The sequence below is a fragment of the Amia ocellicauda genome, chromosome 2 (genome assembly GCF_036373705.1).
Source record: "Amia ocellicauda isolate fAmiCal2 chromosome 2, fAmiCal2.hap1, whole genome shotgun sequence".
NCBI lineage: Eukaryota > Metazoa > Chordata > Actinopteri > Amiiformes > Amiidae > Amia > Amia ocellicauda.
This window is the reverse complement of record NC_089851.1, coordinates 13,299,340-13,323,265: the sequence shown is the minus strand read 5'-3', so window position 1 is coordinate 13,323,265 and position 23,926 is coordinate 13,299,340. Positions and strand designations below refer to the sequence as shown.

Sequence of the window (23,926 nt, the reverse complement as noted above, 5' to 3'; positions counted from 1 at the left end):
AGTACCATGCTTCACTGGAGTCCCAGCAATCTGTCCCTGAACCCACCCCTTCACCCCCCACCCCCACACACACACAAACATCAGCAGTGGCCAGGCACTGGTCTGCAGCCCGTGGCGGTGTGGGCTGCTGCTGCAGCAGGTGGCCGATGTGTCAGGAGTCAGGAAGTGAGAGCTGGCCTGGCGTGGCTCCAGCAGGCGGGGGGGGAAACAGGCCTACTGACAGGCTCTTGTTCAAACACAGCAGGGGTGAGTGACAGGTTTTGCAAAGGAATAGCATGAGCCACATGGGTCAATAGCAGACACTGCCAAGACTATCCTCTGTGCTACTCGGTCCCATTTCCACCTCATATCAGGGGCAAACATTAGAGAAAGGCCACAAACACACTCGGATAATATCCATTACTGCTATTACTACAGTTTTCATCTCCTAAAACCTACCTCTTGAAAATTCTTATTTTTTAAATATGCCTCAAAAGGGATTTTAAAACTTCCTGCTACCCATATCTGATATTGGGAATTCTGCAACCGAAATGCAAGAACGACTACAACAATGCTTGTTAACTACAATGTTCCATCCTAATATCACATGAGAAGATGTCACAGGTTAAAACTGGTATTTTATCTATAAAATAATATTATAATAAAATAACTGAATTTCAATACTCTATGGAGTGGCTGCTGTTCATACAATGCGTTTCTGAGAAGACAATCGCCCCAACTATCAGCTACTTTCTCATTACATTAGATACTCTAAAACAGAACACCTATAACTCGCTGGTGGGATTGAAGCTTAATGGCATTTGCAATCAATATGTATTTAAAGATCAAAAGATGACAAAATAGAGCTGTACAGCAGTTTTGGAAGTCCAAAACACCTTTCTTGTTTCTACAATTAAATATAATTTAAGGACTTCAAATCAATGTTCACAAAGAGGTATATTCCCAATTATTTGACACAGCATAATTTATAATAAAATAATAAGAGTTTTTTTTTTTTGCAACAATGTTAAATATTTGTATGCATTATCAATGCACTATGAGTAAAGAGGCCTTTCTTAGCTTTAGCTACAATTCGGATCTTGAAGTTATTAAAGAATAACATCATGAAACAAATAATGATAATTCTTGAAAAGCTACTTATAGCTTCCATCTTTTAGTATTTGTTACTTGAACATTACATATGTTCCAAATTATCTTATGATAAGGTAGTTTGTTATATTTATGATGACAAATATGTTTCCATTTAATCCATCTCAAAATGAACAATTTATGAATCACTTATTTCTGAATAGGTTATTTATCTTGTGTATGTCCAGAAAAAAAAAAAATCCTTCAAATCAAAATGTCCAAACTTCTCTCAGTCCTCTCTTTTACCCAATTTGCCCAAGCACTGAAATCACTGTTTATGTCCTTGAATTTAATTTAGCAAGCAACAATGTAAACAGTGATGAGTGCTAAGCTGATGCTATAGCAACAGACAAAAACAACACTTTTTGCAAAGGTCAGCATCTCCTATAGTTTAAGGGTTATTATTTAAACTTTGAATTAAGTTGTTTCAATCAGTAACCCTTGTAAACACTCTGTAACCTTTATTTAAACTCATACTTCCCATTCCTGTGTGCTTTTCAAAATGACAGATTATCAAATGTAACCTCGAACTAGGTTTCAGCTTCAAAGCATTTGGAGACAGGTCATATAAAATAAGAAGAACCTTCTGTTACAAAAATGTAAATTTCTCTTTTGTTTTGTTGTTTGAAAATGACTGAAAATAAAAAGGTTTCACTTCATAGCAAAGCAGATGAAATACAGGAAAACTGTTAGGGAGAAGTTTAAAAATATACAAAATGCACCTACATATTTATTTTTCTTTAAGCTATTACTTTCACTGTTATTCAGAAAGGAACATTTTTTAAATTTAAATTTGATTAAATTAATTTCATCAGCAGCTAAAAAAACCTGTTAGAAATTTATATTTTTACAATAGACTGTGGGCAATCAAGACTGAGTGTGTGAATGCAGCCGATGGCATTTTTTCAAAATCGGGATGTTTCCAGACAGAAATGTTTCAAAAAGTAATATTAGTAATTTGTTCTCAAATCTTGGTTGAGTTCTGTAAATCTGTTTATAAAGCCACTCCAGTCAGAGGTGTTTATTCCCTACCAACTCCTACAAATGGAGGCTGAAAGCTCTCTAAGGCTGGCGTTGAAGTGTCCTGGAGAGCGCTGGAAGCTGGCGCTGCTGTTTGAATGGCTCCAAAGCACGTCTGAGATTAGATGGGCTGTGTTACAGGGGGTCAGACCTGAAAAGCTGAGGCCATGTGCTTTGGAGCAGAAAGTGGTTCTCTGGCACGTGCCTCCTCCCTGGACGCCTGACCTTTCTCAGCTTCCCTGGGAAGGGCAGGGCTCACAGTCTAACCCTCTTCTCATCTCGGACAGCTCTGGCACACTAATTAACTTCAGACGTGTGCTCCAGAGCTACAGCAGAGAGACATGCCCACCCTATGTAAAGCTATGGCAAAAAGGTGGCATTTAAAAACTATGTAATGTTCAGCTGTCTTATGGTAATGGTAGAGTTTAAATATACTGCCATGAATTCCTGTTATGGTCTTATTGTTTCACGATATCCAGTGTATACAAATTAAAGCATAAAATGATTAGAAGAAAGGATCTCATTCTAATTCTGTACAGTTTCCCTATGAAGCCCTTCTTGATCAACCCAAGTTATTCATAATGTCAATTATACATCTGCATTCACTTCGTTACATTTTGAAGTACTTCAAGTTACCACCATAAACACATTTAAGATCTTGGTCTGCAGATGTATCAATTAGCAGGGGATATAGTAACAGCGTGTGCTGCTGTAACTTCTCCCTGGGGTTAAATGTGGCACTTTTTGACAGAGTACAAAGAAATATACCTCAAAGATTTGTGAAAAAGGATCTCTTCCTCCAGACAAAAGAGTAGATTAACTGTCACTATTTCAGCTTGGACTGAGATTAGCTGCTGTACACAAAGAGACTACAGTATTTTTGTATTTGAAAAGGAAAAAAGCAATTCCCGAGGGGTTTAGGGGGGAAGCTTGTCTTTTGTGCCGGCCTCAATGCATGAAACCACAGTGTGCCTCTACTGACCTAGTCTAACCAACATTCAACCTCCCCCAATTGTTCAGGACTGACTTTCGAGAGATGTCATTATACCACAACAAAACAGCTGCAATTTCTTCCTCCCCCACCTGGCATTCAAACTACAGAGAAATCGCCACAATTGCCAAGGTCTCCTTTTCCATCAGCAGCTCCATGCTCCAGGTGCTTTTGACAAAAGGTTCACTGATAAGCGGTCAGCAGTCTCTGGGTGGCATAACTTAATAGCTGTAAACTGAACCTGGTATGTCGCCACGACTCTGCTTTCATATAAAGCTTCTGTTCTGCTTCTCCCATTAAAGAAAAAATGCCAATAAATAAATCAGCATCTAAAGGTGGCATTATAATGGCGATTAAGCACCAGTTACAGCCTCATTTTGAGACTCCTTTGATTTGTAGAGATGCCTGGTTATGTGGCATGTCAATCATTCATGTTTGGCCAATGCCCCTGAAGGCTTTCTCCATAATTTTCTTGTATGTAAAACCGATTTCCAGTATTGTGAACGACAGCCAATACAATACAATACAATACAATACAATACAGAGTACAGGCAGACACACACCATCACCAACACCGTTGACATCGAGGTTCGTGTCCCTAGTCTAAATCTGCCTACTTAAATCGATCACAAATCATTAGTTTACCTTGTGTGTTTATCTTAACCTTCTTGGAACATGTTCACCTCCACTTCATAGCATGCCGTCTCGTTACCCTCCTTGTTGACAGAGCTTTAGCACCTGCAGAGAGAGAGAAAGGAATGGTTTATTATCAGTGCCACCGTTTCTGAGCATAACCCTACTGTTTTGCCAGCCCTGCCCAGGTTAATTTCAGGCTCTTCCACATACAGTAAGCATCTCCCTATACCATTTACTTGGTTCCATTTTGTTGGTCTAATTTTTGTTTTTGTAAACAATCAATAACCAAATAAGTCCATATCATGCAGACCTCTATATGACATTCAAACAGCTAATGCACAAGTAGCCATAATTGGTTCCTCTGTAATCACGCATTACCATTACACTGCCTTCCTAGAAACAGGAGCTTTTGGTAGTTATCTGAGCAGTGGTCATGTGACCTTCCCTACAAAAGCTTAGCAAGGAGAATAGTAAAACAATATCCCTGTTTCCTAATACAACAGTTCATAGTTTACCTATAAAAGGAATGTATCTAAAGGCACCTGAAAGTAGAAGTCAGTGCAGTACAAGAGCTCACTTCTCTCAAATCATTATTCTTAAAGCCTGGAATTAAACTTTAAAAAAAATAAAGCAAAACTTTTTTTATGTGGCTATAAACTTGTATCTTTATGTTCTTCATATATTTCTTCCACTTTTAATATGTTGATATGTGGTTTCTGTCCACAAAATACTAATGAAAATTTGCTTAGTGTGTAAAATTGGACACACAGTGTGAACTCTGTGTTATTATGATGATTAACTTCATTCTTATTATTAATAATAATAGGGTCATTGCAGTTTTAAATTTAAAGTGTTTACAATTGACATAAAATAGTTAAATGCACTTCTTAAAATGTAATAGAATGACTGGGAACCCCAACATTAACAATTATATTATTTATCACTAAGCCTCCCCAATATGCAGGCTCCAATGTTTGCTAGATTAGAAACTGGCCAGTAAAGCTCATTACTGCCGTTGTGAGATGTTTGCACCCGATTATCTCCCCAAAGGTACCATTCAACATTTTAATCTTCTGAGGGAGAGCATCTGTTCTTAAACACAAAAAAGAAAAGGGGGTGGGGGTAGTGGGGGGGGGGGGTAATTACTCAATTGTACAACATGCATATTGAACTTAAAAGGAATTAATTGACTAATATAAGAGGTTAAAATAATTGAATATGCCTTTTTAACATATTGTAGATGGTACCTGCAGTGTGTATTATCATCTTCAGGTTGATTCCAATAACATACCTGCCAACGATAGTGTACTGACTATACCAAGATAACAAAGCTGAAAAAAAAAAAACAGAACTATCAAGAAGGTAAAAGACAAATCCTAGCTGGACCATAGCATAGTTTATAACCTCTTCTCCTTCCGAAAGCCAGAGCCACACTTGGCCTGTGCGGCTGGTTGCATGCTTGTCCAATACAGATGGCCTGTGAGGTCAAGCTTCACTGCCCCTCCAAAGACCACAAGGGTCTTGATGAAAAAGCTGTAACCCAATCTAAATGGCTACTCAGACTTAGCCTAAAGTATTTGCTTGCCCAACACTCCACACGCTGCCTACTAATAAGGAAATGTTGGGTGTCTTTTAGTCTAATTACTATGCAAGCCAAGACCTTTGCCTCCAGGCAGTAGCAGCTCTATTCAATGACCACACATTCTCCCCAGTGCATGCCCTCCTCTATCTTTTGTTTAGCCATTTATTTGCATAATTACATATATCCAGAAAGGCTAGATGTAAATGCACTTAAATTAACTCAACCCACTTTATATCATGCTCCTTGCACCATAAAGAGCTAAGGCACATTGTTATTTATTTAAGTTCAATTTACTGTAAGGACTGTCTTTAGAAAGAAAGGTTGACAGGCCAGTTCAGTGCTCCACCTTTACCAGATCAATACAGAGACATGTTGTAATAAAAGGATACAAAACAAGGAAAACCTTTGTGTTCTTTTTTGATTTGAAATAAACACACTGAAACACTGAGGTTGACAAGCAGCAGCAGCAAAAAAACAACACAGCTATAAATATCTCTAAATACAAAGTGCCAACATTGCTGGAGAACAAAAATAGCTACTCTCATGCAAACACACTAGCTCCTTTAAAACATAACTGAAGTGTGCAAATCTGGGTTCAGCAAGATTACCTTCCATGCCATGCAACTGTCCACCCTCCTCCTGCCAGCTCCCAGTCCAGAGTGCAACCCTCAAACAAGAGAAATGGCAAATCCAAAGACACCACACTCAGACCCTCACATTCATTGTGTACTCAGGCACAATGAAAAGCTGTGACTATTTGCCAAACAAGTCATGTGGCCTGTTCTTGCCCATCCACCAGCTCAGTTCTTGATACTCCTTAACTCTGACAGATAATTCTTGTTCCTTGTTTCATGTAGTAAGAATACCCCCACCCACCATTCCACCAATCTCTCTCCCTCTCTCTCCCTCTCTCTCTCACACACACTCACACAACCCCTCCCCCCTCCCTGTCCTTCCTCATTTCTACCATTTGTTCCAAAGAAGAGTTCACTTGGGACTCATCCATCTTGCCAGGCTCCCCCCTGCAGTGACAGATGCTCTTAGAGGACCATACTGCTGAGTGAACAAAAGACGACAACATCTCCTCCAGCCACACCAGCGATCAGGAGATGCACACAGAAGGTGACCCCACAACATCAGCAAAAAGACACCATTCTTGACGGACTGGGGCACCATAAATCTTGACTCCCAGCCTCTATCACGCTCGCTCCCTCTCTGTCCAGTTTATTGGGCCAATTTAGATTGTAGGCAACCCTGGCAATATCAGAATGCTTTCAGAGGAATGCAAAGTCAAAACCTGCACCTTGTCTCATAGACTTGCACCACCCCACACAATCACTGCTTGCAATCAGAAAAGTGGAAATAATTACATTTTCTGACAATAATGCATTGCCCAATCTGCTACAGACATTTGTGGGGTGAGTAAGTTTGCACAAATGTACAGAAGGGTTCACTTAAAGAAAGTAGTGACTCCATGTAGTGCTTGTCAAATAAGAGACATTTGGTCAAATTGTGACGTTAGAGGTCATGTGCGTTCCCACAAAAAACTGAGGTGTATTAAAGAGCCAAGCATTTATTTCAAAAGGAAGACAGTTAGGAATAGATTAAACCTTTTTCCTTTTGAAAAATAAGTTTTACCTTTGTAATGCCTACAAACCCCTCACATGTATAAATGATTAACTTGAACACTGAGTATTTTTACGCTTTGTAACCAAAACATACTGCCCATTCTGGTTCACTGAAATCCTTAAAGAAACAGCTTGATGAGATTCACAGATCAGTAAAGCTACCAGTAACTAAACATGAAAGACGGGCATATACCTAACCTTTCCTGCGTTCCTATATTCAAAAACACTGTTGCTCTAGATTTACTTGTGATATCTGAGCAACGACCTCAACATGTCTAGACTGAAGTTTCTATGCGTTTCTGTGAGAAGGCAGTTCTGCTCAGGTGACCTCATGTTATTTTTTAGAACTATGTTTATCCATTAAAATGAAGGCTCCCACACATCCTCCCTCTTTCAAAAAAAAAATGTATGTTGGTTAACTCTGCGAAAGTCCCAATGCAGCAGATTTAATATATGGATGAAATAGAAATTAACATTAGGGAGATTTTCTACTTCAGTAAGGAATTACCTCATAAATACAAGCTGAATAGGCTCTAGAAACTATTAGAAACATTTCCTAAAACCAATCGGCACAAGCTTCTTTTTTCTTTCAAAAGAATTTATATGGTCTAAAATAAGAAACAGCTTAAATGTAAAGTGATTTCAGCGATGTTTCAGAGACAAATTAAGCAGCCATTTTGAAACAGACTGGACTAACAAATCTCATTAATCAATATCATGTTAGCACTTGCTGCTATGCCAGAATCAATTAAAAGGGCTGGTATAACATAAATGCAGCATTTGTTGGACCCCAAGATGTTAAGATAAAATTCTTGCAAATTTCTAACGAGAGAAATAAACTCAGCTGATAATTATTGAATTAATATAATGGTGGTCTTAGAAATCTTTTACTTCACAATTACATAGCCAATTAGCAAAACACATGCAGGGGTGAAGAAAAGTGCCTGATTACCACTCTAGATTATACTGTAGATCCCTTCTATTACAGTCAAGTCTCATAAGTGCTGGGACAGTGTGACTCACATTCACTAGTGAAGAACAGAACGAGCTGTCAAACTAAATATTTTCGCTGTTGGCATAATGCCACCAAGAATTTGCCACACAAACATCGGGAGCTCAGAGCCAACATAAAGAAAAGCAAACCTCAAACAAGGCTCCATGTGTACACAGCACTCGTATTACCAATCGTATTGATTGCAGAAAATACACACAGCCTTATCAATCACATATGTTTTGCTTTTTGTTAAGGTAGCACTCTTTAAAATAGCAAGTTTTAATACATTTGTCATTTTAATAATGCATTTGTGTTAAACAGGTAAGTAAACCAACATTTTAAACATACTTGATTCCCTTAAGTGTTAGTGTCTTTCAGAGAACAGAAAGCCTTAACTGTTTCTGTATTTCAAATGAGTCTTCTAGCTTTAATCCACTCCACACATGCTTTTGTTTGCAGCCATATACACTGAGATAAAAGTACAGCAGTAGATGCAACATCTTCAAAATCAATCCACTTTCCAGTCTTTCATTTTCATCTTACCAAACCTCTGACATTGACACTGGTATATAAACCCCATTCTTCAGAAAGAATTTCCTAAACACTATAGGCTTCCCCAACTTAAAAGAGCTCTCTTGAAAAACAATGGAACTGGTTTGAATGCACAACCCCACCTCCTCCCAATCATTCACATACACTAGACCCTTTGCTGGGAGAAACAAAAGAGTTTATCTTCTATATCAGAACCTGTGCTGGAAGCTTCAAAATGTGACATTCAGAGGACTTTCACGCCAAAGCTGTCAAGCACATGTTTTAGTTTGTATTTTAACTGGAGAGACAATTCCTACATGGAACAGGATCTACTCGTTAGTAGTTTTCCCAGAAAGACCACATGCCATACTACCATGCAAAGTGGGTTTTTTCTGGGGGATTTACCTCTGTCTAGCAATGGTGGCCTAGTAAATGCTCAGTCAGAGCCTTTATTCATATTACTTGAATATGTTTTGATCAGTTATCAATAACATGCACATCTAAGCCTTGTATTATGAAGCTGGACAAACACATAAACAAGTGCAAGTGAATCCCTAGGGTGACACTCTGTCACTCTGCTTTTACTGACACAGTTCAGGAGATAATAGTTAAACCGTGTTGCAGAAATAACAAAACAAGGAAGTAACATTTGTTTAAAACTAGAATACATTTCCATTTACTTAGAATATGCACTGCCCAAAGCCCCAGTTCAATAATGCAACAGGACTGTGGAATGGTTTTTTTTGTTTGTTTTTTGTTTTTTACTCTTCTATATTCTAGTCCTTCAGGACATTCTGGAAAAATAACCAAGTTTCACTAAGAAGGAAACAAAATTAAATCCCAGATTAACTGGTTCAGATAGGCAAAGGAATTCAGATTTTGTATAAAAGTATAAAATCAGTCCATTACATAAAAAATAACTTCAACAGCTTCAAAGCTCCAATACCACCAATTATTAAAAGAACAGGGGGCATACAATGGCCTAGTTTTCTTGTGTCCACTGACACCGCAAATGCAAACTTTGAAAAATACTGTGTGCATAGTGGGGGTAATGAACAACAGAACTAGATATATGTATTTTCTAGGTATATGCTTCCATGGCCAGAGATTTGGATAATCTGTAAATCTATTTTCGGTCAAGCTATGGTTAATATAGCTTTTCCTAATTGTGATTTTTTTCCTATTCTCATGTCATGACACAATAGAGTGTAAACATGTGTACAAATAATACATACAATTATATAGAGAGACATATATGAACCACAGATGCATGCAGGAAGTACAGAAATATGAAAGGAAGAGCATATAATAAGAAAATAGAAATGGCTCACAATAACATAAGCAAAGCAGACTGTTTTGAGAATACCTTTCATAATGGTTTTAGCAAACATGAGTGAAGGGTAACATGAGCAGTACAGACGCATCTTGAGATAGAAGCCAGGAGAGGCTAGAGGCATCTCCTATGGAGTTCAGTCGTGTGCATTATACCTGCAGGAATGCCATGCAAGCACAACTCTGTGGTAAAATAATTCTGAGGAGTTCCCCAGAACCAGGACACCTCATCAGTTTTACAGATTCATAGCACAGGTCACAGAGAGGTTCAGGGCTTATGATGTGGCAGGTACAGTTCATTACAAATAAGTCTGAAAAAGGATTCAAAACCAGAAGGAAATCAGTGTGGATAAACCAGCGAATAAAACAACAACATACATCTGGTACTTTACATCTAGATAAATCTGCTAAATTAGTGGCAATTTTGTATTTAAGTTTTACACGTTCAATTTGTAAAAACACATTAATTGTTCTCATACTTTTTCCCTGCTATAAATGTTGTTAAATCAGCCCAAGCGAGATGTCAGATAATTGCCAAAATGTAAAGCATTTACAACATTCAGCTACTCTACTCAACATGGAAACGCAGAAAGGACAATTTTATAACATGAATAACTAATAGCACAAACATTTTAATCTTAATCTTACTAAATTATAATGGTCTGAAACCTACAGCATTGTTGAAGTAGACAAACATGCTAATCTCTCTTAAATCAATAAAAACATTTGACAAAATCTTATCTCCATAGTATACTCAAACTTCGGGACAGGAATACACTTCACAGACTATGTTGGCCAGACCACTTGTGGAGTAAATTTGATTATTTCAAATGTATATATTTTGTCTGAGAATGACAAACAGGAAATAGCATAAATCTCTACACAGAGCACTGTACCGGATGGTTCTGCTGCTACAAGACACTAAACATGGGGACGTGTAAAAACACACCGTTTGTTTGAACTCTGGGTAGCAGATAATGTACTGTAAAGTGCTCTTGTGACGCCATCGTGCATTAAACAAAACAATAATTAAAGCCTCGAGAACAAACTGACTTTCCCCGCGATTCTCACTCATGCACGGATGAAGAATCCCAGTGTCGCTTTGCTACCAGGGTGGCAGGCCATGGTCTAATTTCCTTATAAAAGCCCCAGACTACCTGCTGAGCACTGAAGTGCAAATAACACTAGTGAGGATACCAGATGACTGCTGGAGTTACAGAGGCCTCCACCGAGCTAGCAAAACAAAAGCCGGCATTCCAGCTGAATGCCATTGCTGGAGTCGGCCACAGAGACGCAAGGGCTGTGAATAGGCAGAGGGGGACTTGCCGTGGGACTCTAAAGGGGTAATACAAGGTTTAAGGGGGGTAGGGGGTAGAGGGGGTTGAGGCAGACAAAAGGGGCATTTGGGCAGATGAAGAAGTCATCATCATTAAGCCACTGGAAGTTTACTGTCCAGTTATAAAACTTATTTCAAAATCAAGAGATTTAAAAGGGCAATAGATGCTGATAGTGGGGTTGTATATCACTACTATTGCAGTCAATTCATTAGGACCAGGCAAGTCTTTGTACCCCCACATAGCCAATTTAAATGCTGACCTTGCGGTACACCCTGGTAATCTGGATGGGTTTAAGGGCAAGGCTTTTAACCTTAAACTGAGGCCCAATTTCAAACAAAGATCAGCATTAGGCATTAAGTATTAACAAAGGTTCTTAAATAGCCCCCATTAGATGCGTTTCCAATGTAAATGTACCATGTAACACAATTTTCCCACTGGAATGATTTGTCTGATTTAGCCTCGTTTAACAACACCTTAATGCCACCACTCTTAACTGAACATTTTACACTAGTGGCCATCACTGAGAACACATCAAGCCGCCAGTTTTCAGCAGTACATTACACTGCGTAGATCAGTGATAATGCGATCCAGAGGTGATATCCTCAGCAAGGGAATGATTGAGGAGAAATAACAAAACACTTGATGCAGTTCAATTACACACACTACACATTCTCTGTGGAATTCATGCAAAGCTATAATTATTCCAATTAAATCTGAACTTGAGAACTGGTCCACCTGGAGGAGGTTTTAATATAATTCAACACTTGCTTTACACCTGGAAACAAACTAAAATCACTAAGATTGCAGGGCTTTATTTTTGGATGGCCAGCATGAGAACATGGTGTAACATGGTGCCAGAGCTGCCTCATCAAAATTCAAATAAGGCCAAGTCTCCACTTACGGAGCTGTAGCGAAGGCATCGCATCCTCAGAGTTTCCGTTACTGGCTGTCCCGATTGCTATCGTATGCATCTCAAGTGCCTTCTCATCTCAGTGTTAGCTTAACCTTTCAAATAGGCTGATCAATAGAAACAGGCCAGTAGGAACAGAGAGGTCAGTCTGACCTTGCCAGCTTCAGCATTCCAGGAGTATTTACACAAAACCCAGTTACAAATGTGGTCAAGCAGTCCTAGTAGATGGGTGTAAAATGCCACTGCCAAAGCCTGTGGCTTATCAGTCCTGAGTCCAGACAGTCTCAACAGACCTTCATCGAAAGTAGATAATTTTACATACAGTTGTGAAGGTCCTTAATTTTCTCCAATCGTCAGAGAAGCTATTTTTCAAATAAATGCAGACAAAATAGTATACTTTTATACTATATACATTTTCATTCAACAGCAAAAAGGAGAATTAGATATTAGTGGCAATAATGTACGTTTTTTGTACAAAATAAAATATTGTTCCAAAAAGTGTTGACAAAGTCTAAAGGTTATGAACCAAGTTTAAATTTGCAATATTTAAAAATAGTAAAGTAAAGCAAAGCAAGTAAAAGTGAATATTTTAAATAGTTCAATATAACAGAATATATTTATAACTAAATCTAAATGTCTTATAATAGTTATTTAAGTGTAGTAAACAAATATGTAATTAGATACAAATAGACACATAGATATTAAGTTTTACAATTATTTTGCCAGTTTGAGTTAACAACCTTCTATACTTACCCCCTATTACTGATCCTTTGCATCAAAGTGTGAAAAGACAAGAAACTCATTTGCATTAATAAAGCACCTCCAGAAAGCCTGCAGAATGCAGTTTTGCACATTTCTGGGAAACTGCTGTATGATATCCATCTCTGGACACAAGCTAAAGGATCTGTCAGCCTGTGACAAGTTCAATGAACAGACTGTATTATGTGAAAGGAGTATGAGTGCCTGATGAAATTTGACAATCAAGTCACTTACAAGGGATTGAACCATTTTTTCCAATTGTGTTTTATTACAGGCTTCAGTCATATTAAATATTTGCAATGAATATTACTACTACTACTACTACTACTACTTTTGGTAAGTGTATAAAGTTTATTATATTCTAATTAACTATTAGGTATTAACTATTAATTAGCTAAGTACTAACTATCAATTAAGTTATTCTTATTAACTATTAACCTTTGTGCAACCTTTGTGAAAGCAAGTTGTCTGAGGGATTACATTTGTAAATGTCCATTTTGATTTTCACCACAGCTGACTTAGAATGAGTTGAAAATTCAGTTGCTTCCTGCATTCATTCACTCATACACACATTACACTATTGTGAGTTTGTTCTTTTATCCACTGCAGAAAAGGGGTGTTCAATATTTAACATGCACCACAATGTATGTAAATGGCATAGGCTTTCATACATTTTGAGGAAAAGAAAGAACTATATACACACAAGCATAAAAAACAGCATACATAAAGATATTAAAGTTAAGTATTCAAAACCTAGTTTAGACAGGCTTATTTGTCATGGTTTGTAAAAGGGAGTTTTAAAGACACATTTAATGTGATGCTCATCTTTATCAAAACAAGACGTCTGATCACAGCACTAGTGCAAGTCAGGGTCAAGATCAGCCACATGGTTATATAATGCTTTTGTTAGCCATCACCACTGGGTCTTTAAATTAGAGGGACAGGGAAGGGAAAGGTTAAATGTTAAGTGCCAGTCCCTAGGAGTGCCATTAAGATCTCAAATTAACTCGGTAGGAAGGTATTTTTTGGTGGACAACTTCTCCAACTACTGCAAGAGACATAAAGGACTTTGCATTTCTAACTAATTAAAGAGGTTTTAAACCTTTTTTTGGAACTGTAACAGGCTTAGGTTATATGTAAGTATCTACTAGTATGTTTTACTTTTCATCTCAAAAGCAAATACAAAAGTAATGTTACTAAAAGAAAATAAGATTAATCAAATTAGCAATAAAACCAAGGATAGAAAGAAACCAAGGGATTCTGCTTAATTACATTTTTATATTTATCAGTAACATAAGGGTTTTTTCTATAGCTAACACAACCTTTAATTTTTTTTTTTAAAAGGGGTGGTATTCCAATATGATTTTTTATTATTATTAATATTAATTATGTATGTATTGAGCAGTACACAAACTTATTTTTAACATTTCAATGACTATTCAGATAATACCCTCAAATGTGAGCTACACATGCAGTTCCTAAAAGGATCCCCTCTTCTCTTTCCCTGAAGGGGACAAAGCCAACTTGAAAAGAGTTTAATAGATGAAGTGACACCTTGACAAAGAAGTTCCTTCATGACGAGAGGAAAGAATCCCTTTCCCACTTCCTTCCAAGACAGGAGGTTGTCTTGATCCATCATCCCCTCTTCCTGACCCCTGCCTCCCCAAGTCGCCACATCAGCACAATCCAGTGACAAGGGGCTGGCAACTGGCACTGTCCTCACTGATGGATAAGAGGCTTCCCCAGGCCAGACTCTCAAACAATTCAAACTACTGCAAGAAGCAGTTTGGACTGGATGACACTTTTACAAAAGACATGCTTCTTCCACGACACTAGGCCAGTTACACGAAGATTTATAAACCCTAAATCAGCAAAACTATGAAACAACTGCAGACATGTCTCCTGTCATGTACATATAATTCAACAACTGCAAGAGTTAATAAAGTTGGCAGTAAATATATAAATCAAGGCAAAGGTACCAGAAATATGTCTACTACAAATTACAGAAGATCACCTAGAAGAATCCATAGGTTTTGTGTTTTTATCTTCATGGCTTTAGAAGGTTCACAGGCACAAATGATTCCTAGTGGGGATTAAGCAACCTATTTTGCATATCAAAGCGCTAAGGAGACAGCACTAGTCTGTTGCAAAATTATGGGACCTACTTGTGAAAGAAGTCTTTTTTTTATTAATTTAGCCAAACAAATTCATGGCTGGTTTACAGACACATTAAAACTGGTCTTGGACTACCCAATGTTATTCTCCAAGATTAGTGCTATTTGAGGTCTGTGAAACCAGCTCTTTGGCATTTAATCAATTAAAAATATATAAAATATTTATACACAAGTTACCTTATTTTACTTGTATTAAGGTTCATAGATTGAATTCATGAAAATGGAAACATGCACATTTTGTATTTAAAAAGTAAAACTATGTCTGAGCTTCAGCTGTTTTAACAGTATTTTTTATATTCAGCTTAAAACATCCAAAGAGTTAACTAAAACAGGTAAATATTCAGCCATCTGTAATTGGCTAATTTAATATTAAACAAAGTATTTTTCCATTCTCAGTAGAATATTAAGAATTCATGTCAGGTATAATCCAAAACATACTGATAAATATTTGATTACTATTTTTTTATTTTTAAAGATTGTGTTTTGACATACTTTCTACTTTGTTAGAATCAAACAAAAGAGGGACACTACCTACCACAACATGTTAAAATATTACTGACAACATGGCCTGTTGGACTACAGTTTTGCAAAGTTACAAGACAAAGCCATTGAATCTAAAGCAGGGAGGCTGATACTGAAAGCTTATCTGTCAGAATGAGGACCTTGAGGATTTTAGCCCTGCACTTCCCAGGTAAATATTTGCTCTATTACTTATCAATGTGGGCTGCTGGGAGTCTAGATTGTCTCCTGCAGCTAGGATAGCACAGACTAAACATTCATCACAAATCATTTATAAAAGGGATCTATCTATATCAAAGGCAAGCTCTGGAACTGAAAATGGAAGACACGTCCATGAACTCAGTCCTTGTTTTGATTTCTACCGACTGCTGCATTTTTTCCCAGCAACACTTCTTGCAAAATGTCACAGTTCTTGATTGTGGACTGGGTTTGTGATAAACTCCACTGCAGAAACTTCAATGCTTTTACTAAATATTAAGAATGAGGTGGAAAACATAGATGAACCAGCATAATAGTTATGCTCATCCTTTAAATTAAATACATGTGTATCAAAAGTAATTTTGGCCTCGAAAAGAGAATGTATACAACATGATTAATGTGCAATGGATTATCTGTTGGTTATTTGTCTTGTAAACACAGTCTACTGATACTGTCATGACTGAGTTAGTTGAGAAACTCTACAAGACAGACATTTCTCACATTGTTAAAAAAAACAAAAAAAAACAATCATTAAGTATGCTCCATGTGTGCTTTGGTATCATTCCAGGAGGGAGGGGATGGGGATTTCTCAATCATTGCAGACCAAAGCTGTTTTCTTCCCCATGTAACTACAAAAAAAGAGGTGTCAGCTTTCCATTTTCTTTAAGTCATTACACCACGGACATGCACTGTTTTAAACCATACAGCCGAGTTATTTTTAATTTTCAAAAATACACTGGGTGTCAGATTGTTAATGTTTCAGCTGCCAGGTCTGGCCTGAACTCTCTCCAGGCACTCTGTAGTCGAGGAGGCTAGCACCGGTCAGCTTGCCCTTGGACAGCCTGAAACAGCCTGTGGTTAACGACGCTGACAGAGTCTAACACTCATGCCCTCGCTCTGTCTCCCCCGCACGCAGAGCAGCAGATGGTCTGTACTAAACTCCGGTCTGGATGGCACACTGACCTTGGCCCATTAAAGACCGAGTGCTTTAGCAACTGTTTATTGCAAGATCTTTTTTGACAAGCATCTGTTTGTGCACACAAAATACAATACATACATACTGCTAAAGACAGAACTACTGGATGCTGCAGAGTCAATGACCTCTTCTGAACAGTCACCCATCTCTAGCTTTGAGCTATAAGTGTAATTTCGCAGTTGATTTCCTGTACTTAATTCAAAGCTGTTTGTTGATTATTTAGAGAGAATCCCAGTGCAAAAGAAAAAATATATATATATATATACACACACACACACACACACACACACACACACATTTATATCAAGGAAATGTCAATCCTCTGAACAGACTCATAGTAAGCCACAAATACTGGTATTTATACACTTATACAGGACACCCTGCAAACCCACACACAGGTTTCTAGCCACTGAAAGGGCAAAAAAGTCACTATCAAACTACCACCTTGCTTGGCAGTAGAAACTGCTGTTCCTGCTTTGTAAACAATTCAATTTCTGGTTCATAAAACCTTATCAAAAACTTATCAAGCTTGTCTATGTACATTGTGGTACACCGTATTAATTTCATATTGCATATTTTCTGGAGAAGAGGCTTTTTTTGGCCTATGTACACTCATAATTTATTGTTCAGTCACTGTTGATTATTGTTATTATTTTTTAAAAGGTCATCAGATCAGTGCGATGGCAACATCTGCCGCATATGTTTGGTCACTCTTGAAGGCAGGGATAAATAATAAAAAACCGGAATCTTAAAATACATTATTATATTATTATATTATTATTATAACTGGAAGATTATACATACATATAACTTTTTTTTCCAATATGCTAAGAATTAAAATAAAAGTACTATTTAAATGTGAAAGTTTTGGACCGCGGACAAAATATTGAAACAGAAGTATTTCTTGCAAATTCTTGACCCCAATAGAATGCCTTATAAAAAAAAAAAAATCTGAAGCAACCCATTCAAAACAAAAGCAATAGTATACTGTATAGTTCTGCACAAATGGCATTTGTCAGTTTCAGTGGCACAATTAAGGTTTGTAGTTCCTGGCACCTGATACAATTTATTGCCTGTAGTAAATTAAGATTTCACAGTTCATTGCTGAAACAAGAATTGCTTTATACTTTTAGTAAAACTACAGAAAAACAGTATATCACCTGTCATTAAAATGCACTCTGCGGCAAAACCACACAATTCAATTTGATACTCCAACCCTCTCAAAAAAAAAAAATCAGTACTTTGTCATATTAAGTTATCACACAGCACAATCTGTACTCAGTCTAGCAAATTAGATAAAGAGAGCAGATTTTTTTTTTTTAATAAAAAAAACTTGGATTTGCATCTTTTCACTGCCTCAGTATAGCACTTGGCAGGACTCGGTGTACCAGACCTGGAAAGTACCCAACATCATGAGGCAGAAACATTATGAGTAATACATGTACATAGATCTCCTTTCAAGTGAGCCTTTCTTTGATTTCTTAAACAACACAATATACTTTAGTACAAAAACAAAACAAAAAAACACAAAAACTATGGTTTATTTTGCCTGGTGTGGCAACCATGAAATAACCAAAGCTGTTCTCCCTGGTTTAGACAGGCATCTAGGTTTTGTGTTTTATTTAATTTCAAATTACATTTGGCACTAGTAGACTAAATTATCAATTAATGTATGAATTGTTACCACATCTGTTTTGCTTCAGTGCCCCACACGGGCAAGGCCCTGTGAACTGGCCACTGGGTTCAGCTTTTTATAGGCCACATAAATGCATCACATGGTCTTATTCTTGGTCTTCTCTTCCACAAACCTTTATAATGATTAAATTTAAGGTGGCCAGATCTTAGCTGCATTCAACACTTTGGAAGATTTTTTTTTTCCCTTGATCTTTGACTTTTGAAAGTAGAGTAGATTCTCTATGATATAAAAAATGTTCTCTCTTATCCATATCAGCATTAAACAATCAGGAAAAGATTAAACATATCTGCACCAAACTTACAAAATAACAAGTGTCCAAAAGGAAAAGCAAAGGATTAAACTGAACATATTTTCATCACACTTAGGCAATAGGGCTCCCATTTGCTCCCCCCAAAAGCCTAACATTCAATTCCAGAGATGTACTTACAGCTTTAGCTTCACAAAGCTTATCACACCCAGCTCCAAAGGCAAGACCCGTCTTCAGGGTAACGCATCACAAAGCCCTAATGTCCTTTCTAAAGCACAGTTCAAGACTGGAGCAAAAGGATCACCTTGTGTGTCATCATAAACCTTAGGCCTGGAGTAAATTCACACATAAGTGAAAAGCAATTACTTCCAAACCCAACATCACAGTCAGTTCTACCCTGTTTGAAGCGAGTCACTGGGTCATTACTTGACAAACACCAACTGCAGTCCTGTAAATGGCCATGAACCACTGTTCATCACAAGCACAACAGAAAAATCTTAGGCGCTATCTTTTTCCTATGGTACCAAGCAGCTACAATTTACCTTGCTTTGTTATTTTTATTTTAAAATCAGTAATTGTTTTAAGGTTTATCAGAGACATATTTGTGAGTTTTCTATTTATACCTGACTCCAGGTCCAAATACAGTCCTGTAAAAATGGAAAGCATTCTAATCTCTGATATTCAAAGCAACCCCCCACCCCACTTAACTCTCTATACATTACATTTAAAATAGGTATATATTCTTAGCTCTCAGAAGGGCTACTACTGCTACAGCTAACCATTCTGAACATTGCCATGGATCAAGGAAGACCAGCTCTGAGCAGTGCTATATGAAGGCTCTCATCATCTATTAGCAGTGCTTTGTTTGCCTCCCCATGGCTGCAGCTTATCAGACAGCACAGGCGCACATGGCCTTAGCAGTCAAGTTCACGGCTATTAGAGATCACTCAGCCCCAGAGGACAGACCAGCAACGCCTCTCTGCTCCCAAGTACCTGCAATTCACTACATACCAGGAATGCATTCCCACCACAGACATGGCCGATGGGCCCTCTCTCATCTACACAGCTCACAGTGGCTGGGATTACCTACCACAGCACATCCTACAGAAGAAAAAAAACTATGGTCATTATAATGTGCATGTCATTGCCAAGTGTGCCAATTATGATGGCTCTAGAGCCCCAATGAAATCATCCTATTTCAAAATAATTAAAAACAACTTTTAGTCTATGCACATTTAAATAATTTTAGATTTCCTATAAGAGTCAATCCACAATATTACCTAGAGGTTGTAGATTTCTACATATGGCTTCATAAACTATAGGACCAATGTTCCACAGATACATGTATAAGTTTACACTCAGGGGTCACTGGTTAAACTGCTATTATGATGTTGTTTATCTCTACATTCTGCACAGAAACATGGAATAATACTTATTCAACCTTGACACAAGGCAACGCTATCATGTAGCCATATCTGAACCTATTTCTCACTGAGAAGGTTATGTTCCAGGGGGGAAAAAAGTAAGAAACCAAGATTATTTGAGCTCCTTTCTGTTGTAATTTTGTGATTTGTTTTTTATGCTGAGCTTTTAAAAATATACTGCTCCTTTCATCCTAACCTGAGAGGAAATAAGTGCCTCCCCTACGAATATAGATTCATATAGGATTAAAGGCTGCTGTTTTTCAGAGATAGACAATCTGCTGCTTTGAAGCATTCAGGAAAGAGATCCCAGCATCAGCAATGGATCAATGCACACAAAGGGAAGAGGTCAAAGAACTGTGACATCTTCATTTAGAGGAGGAAAAACAAAACATCCCCAAAAGTTCTTCCATGAATTTAAGGCAGTAATTCAATTACATGACCACACATAAAATGATAATCCACCAATTGGCTCATACAGTACAAGGGCTTTATTAATATACACACACACAACCCACCCCCCAAAAGCCAATAATTGCAAACTACTACAACAGAATCCTCTAATTGTGTGGCCTGAACCCTTGGCCTTTGAGCTACAGTGAAATCCATCACTGAGATGCATTTGGCCTTTGTCACTGTCCCAGGTAGCCTCCGAGATTAATTGTGACTGGGGAGGCTGTGATAGGTCTCCAGCTTAAACGCCTCTGCGGCCACTTCATGACAACATGGAGGAGAAATCCCTCAGCAGGGATGCAGGCACTGCATTTGCATATCTAGAAGGGAGTAAGTAATCACCAATCACAGAACAGGGACAAGTATGAGTTCATCATGGTGCTTGTCGAACTCCTTTCAGGGAATTAAAACCATCTCACTGACTATCACCTTCAGCAGAGATTCCAGCATTACAAAACAAACATTGATGTGATGTCCACCTTTAATTTTGGTAAACTACAGTGTGTTGTGAACAATGTGAAAAAACAAGATGAGACAACAGGCTTCTTTCTCAACAATATTTATCACAAGGTAACAGAAATACCTCCTTGATTAGAAAGTTATTATTATTATTATTTTATTTTTTTAAATCAATAAATACAAATGGTAGCAAACAAATCTGGGATTAACAGTTTGACAGCTGTTGGATTGGAATGGTACTGTTTCAAGCAACCCTAATGCTTTAAGATATTAATGATTTCAGATGTATTTCAGCGTAAACATAAAACTGGATAGGAGGCTTCTTATTCCAGTTCAAAGAAAGCAGACAAATTCCCTGAATTCCTATCCTGCAATAAAAAAAAGCCAGGTTAAAAGTTTACAAGCAGTCATGTGGAAGACTGACAGGCCTGGTGACGCACACTGTAGCGGACTGAACAGCGGTTCTGTTTTTTTTATCAGTAACTCTGGTGGGGAAAAAAAGGACTATTAGGAGCCATGGCAACTTTAGGAAAACCAGCCTAGCAGACTCGCACTGCATCTACAAAGCAATTATTTTACATACCATTTGAAGCAAAATATAACACAATAAGTCCATCTGACTACAAATTTAAATAAGTGACAAAAAAAATGTATTGGAATAATCTCAAGAATACCAGAACAGTAAAATATATTCCTTTTTCAAAAAAGGATGACTTAATTGTGCTAAAAACAGAGGACTGGGGTAAAGTCAATCATAACTAAACAGACATCTAAGTTTGAAAGTAGACCCCTCTACTCTGGAACCAGATGGACCAAATTGTAGTGTTTAGAACTGCAGCCCAAACCTGCCACAGAACACGACCAGTGCCAGCCCAGCTCACCAAATAACATTGTGGTCTCATTCATCCCTTTGCAACATTTAGAGACCATTTCAAACACGTGGTCAATGGAATATGTTTCTACAACATTTCTGCAATGTCATATTTGTCAATTCCAAAATACAACCAAACTCGCACTAAGTTGCCAGAATGCAATGTGTCGGCTGGGAAGAAGTGGGATTACCAGGACACTCTCAAAAGACTCAGTGCAGAAATGCCCAGTGATTGGTAAGGCCATGACAGAGTTGTGAGATTGCTGACTTTTCTTTGAGTCAACCCCCCCCACATACACACATACAGAGTCACACATAAAAACCCTTTTAAGATGCCCCAAGGGTCCCTTGTGGCGAATATAATTGCATCCGTGAGAAGTTAACTTCATAGTATGAAACCATTCTTCTGAAAAAAGTAGTCAAAAGTTAAAGTAGTCGAAAAGAAAAGGAAATTATCCATGCCCACTTGCAAGTGTACCCCATATGTTTGTAGAGAGAACATCTGTTGGTTGCAGTGGACACCTTCCACATCTGGGATTACATTGCATACTCCTCGCAGCACACAATATCTATTCAATTGGCTTTTGGTTTACAGAACAAGCATGAATTGTCATATAGCTGTAGCCAATGACACCTCCAGACATCATAAGTTCTTCTGAGGGTCTTACTTGCCGTTAAAGGAAGTAATAATGTGACTGGAGGGGCATATTTTAATTATTGATGTTGAATTTCTAAGCGTCTTTACACATAATTTAAATAGTAATGAAACTGATTAACAAAAGCAAAATGCCTAAGTATCATTCAAATTACTCAGACTAAAAGTAAAAATGACTACAAGTTAATTTAAATGGTAAAGTATGCTACAGTAACTATTGGGTCCTAAAATAAAACACCATTTACATGCCATTTCACACTGCATGTTTTTTCTATGCCTCCAGCTTTTCTAAGCATCACATAGTTAACTAGAAATCCTGTAATCAACCTTTGGTTCACTCTCACTTTCATTACATCGGAAAAGCATACACAGATGTGTACCATTAGACTGAATATCTCTTTCACAGATCTACACCCATCAACTATAAATCAAAGACAGAAAAAAGCTCAAAGAGACATTTCAGATTTTTACTGGTGGTGGGTATTGGGGTTAATCATAAAATGCCCTAAATCCAAGTTACTGACAGGCTTTAGGGAAGGGATGGCACAACGTGAATAAATCATGTCCTTTTGGTACACACGGCAGGGCCTGCCAAATCTGCGGTTCCATTAATGTCCTCTCATGGCCCCTAGCGCTGGACAGCTGGGGAGGACCCATATGCCCATAGCAAACACCTCCGGGAGCTTGTGGCACTTCCTGCAGGCTTCCACATCTATCATCAACCTTTCAGGGCGCGCACACGTGTACAACACACAACCACCGTGAACATGACCTTCACACTCGCCTCCACATACAACTCCTTTGCTTCCCCTGCCCTCATTATTCACCGCCGCTAAAAGGCTGGCGATGGCTCCGGTGACCTAGCCATAAGAGACCACAAACTAAAGCACTTCAGGAAGGACAGAGGAACAGAGGAAAAGTTATGAATGACAGGAGGTCAATCACAGCTTCCTGAAAGGTTCTGGATAAAACCCAGTTAAGCACAGAATTTGAATAAGAAATAGTTGTTTACTAATTGAGGAGAAATAAATAGTTTGGTACCAAAGTACAACCAACAATTAAGAGGCCCTACAATTTAGACTTTTGATTCGGATAAATACCTTCACTTTCTGCTCCACACCCTTACTAAAGTGAAAGATATTGTTCAATGAAGAAAAAACACCTAAAGCAGTCTAAAAAATAAATAGTAACACATGTAGACTAAATACCATAATAAAGACCTGAAAACAAAAAGGAAAATGTAGATGTCAGTCCTCTGTTTCATGTTCTATTCTATTGAGAGAGGATTACAAACAATCTTATTGGTCAAGTTTATAGTCCTGGGGAAATATATAATAATCTACAAAATGGGGCAGATTTTAATGCCAGAAATTTCACCTTTTGTTAATTTCTGTTGCACTATACACTAT

The 23,926-nt window shown here is 37.8% G+C and overlaps 1 protein-coding gene across 4 annotated transcripts in view; it reads right to left on the bottom strand.

Annotated features, from left to right (window-relative positions):
* The window catches only part of greb1l (GREB1 like retinoic acid receptor coactivator), a 55,237-nt gene that overhangs the window by 23,000 nt on the left and 8,311 nt on the right, over positions 1-23,926 (bottom strand). For 2 of the 4 annotated variants that reach the window (XM_066719264.1, XM_066719283.1), the window contains exon 2: positions 3,785-3,877. The gene's annotated coding sequence lies outside the window, so the exon portion shown is untranslated. Of the gene's footprint in view, positions 1-3,784; positions 3,878-5,022; positions 5,107-5,965; positions 6,197-23,926 lie in introns of those variants that run through there. The other 2 variants (XM_066719274.1, XM_066719282.1) reach the window with 2 other exon arrangements.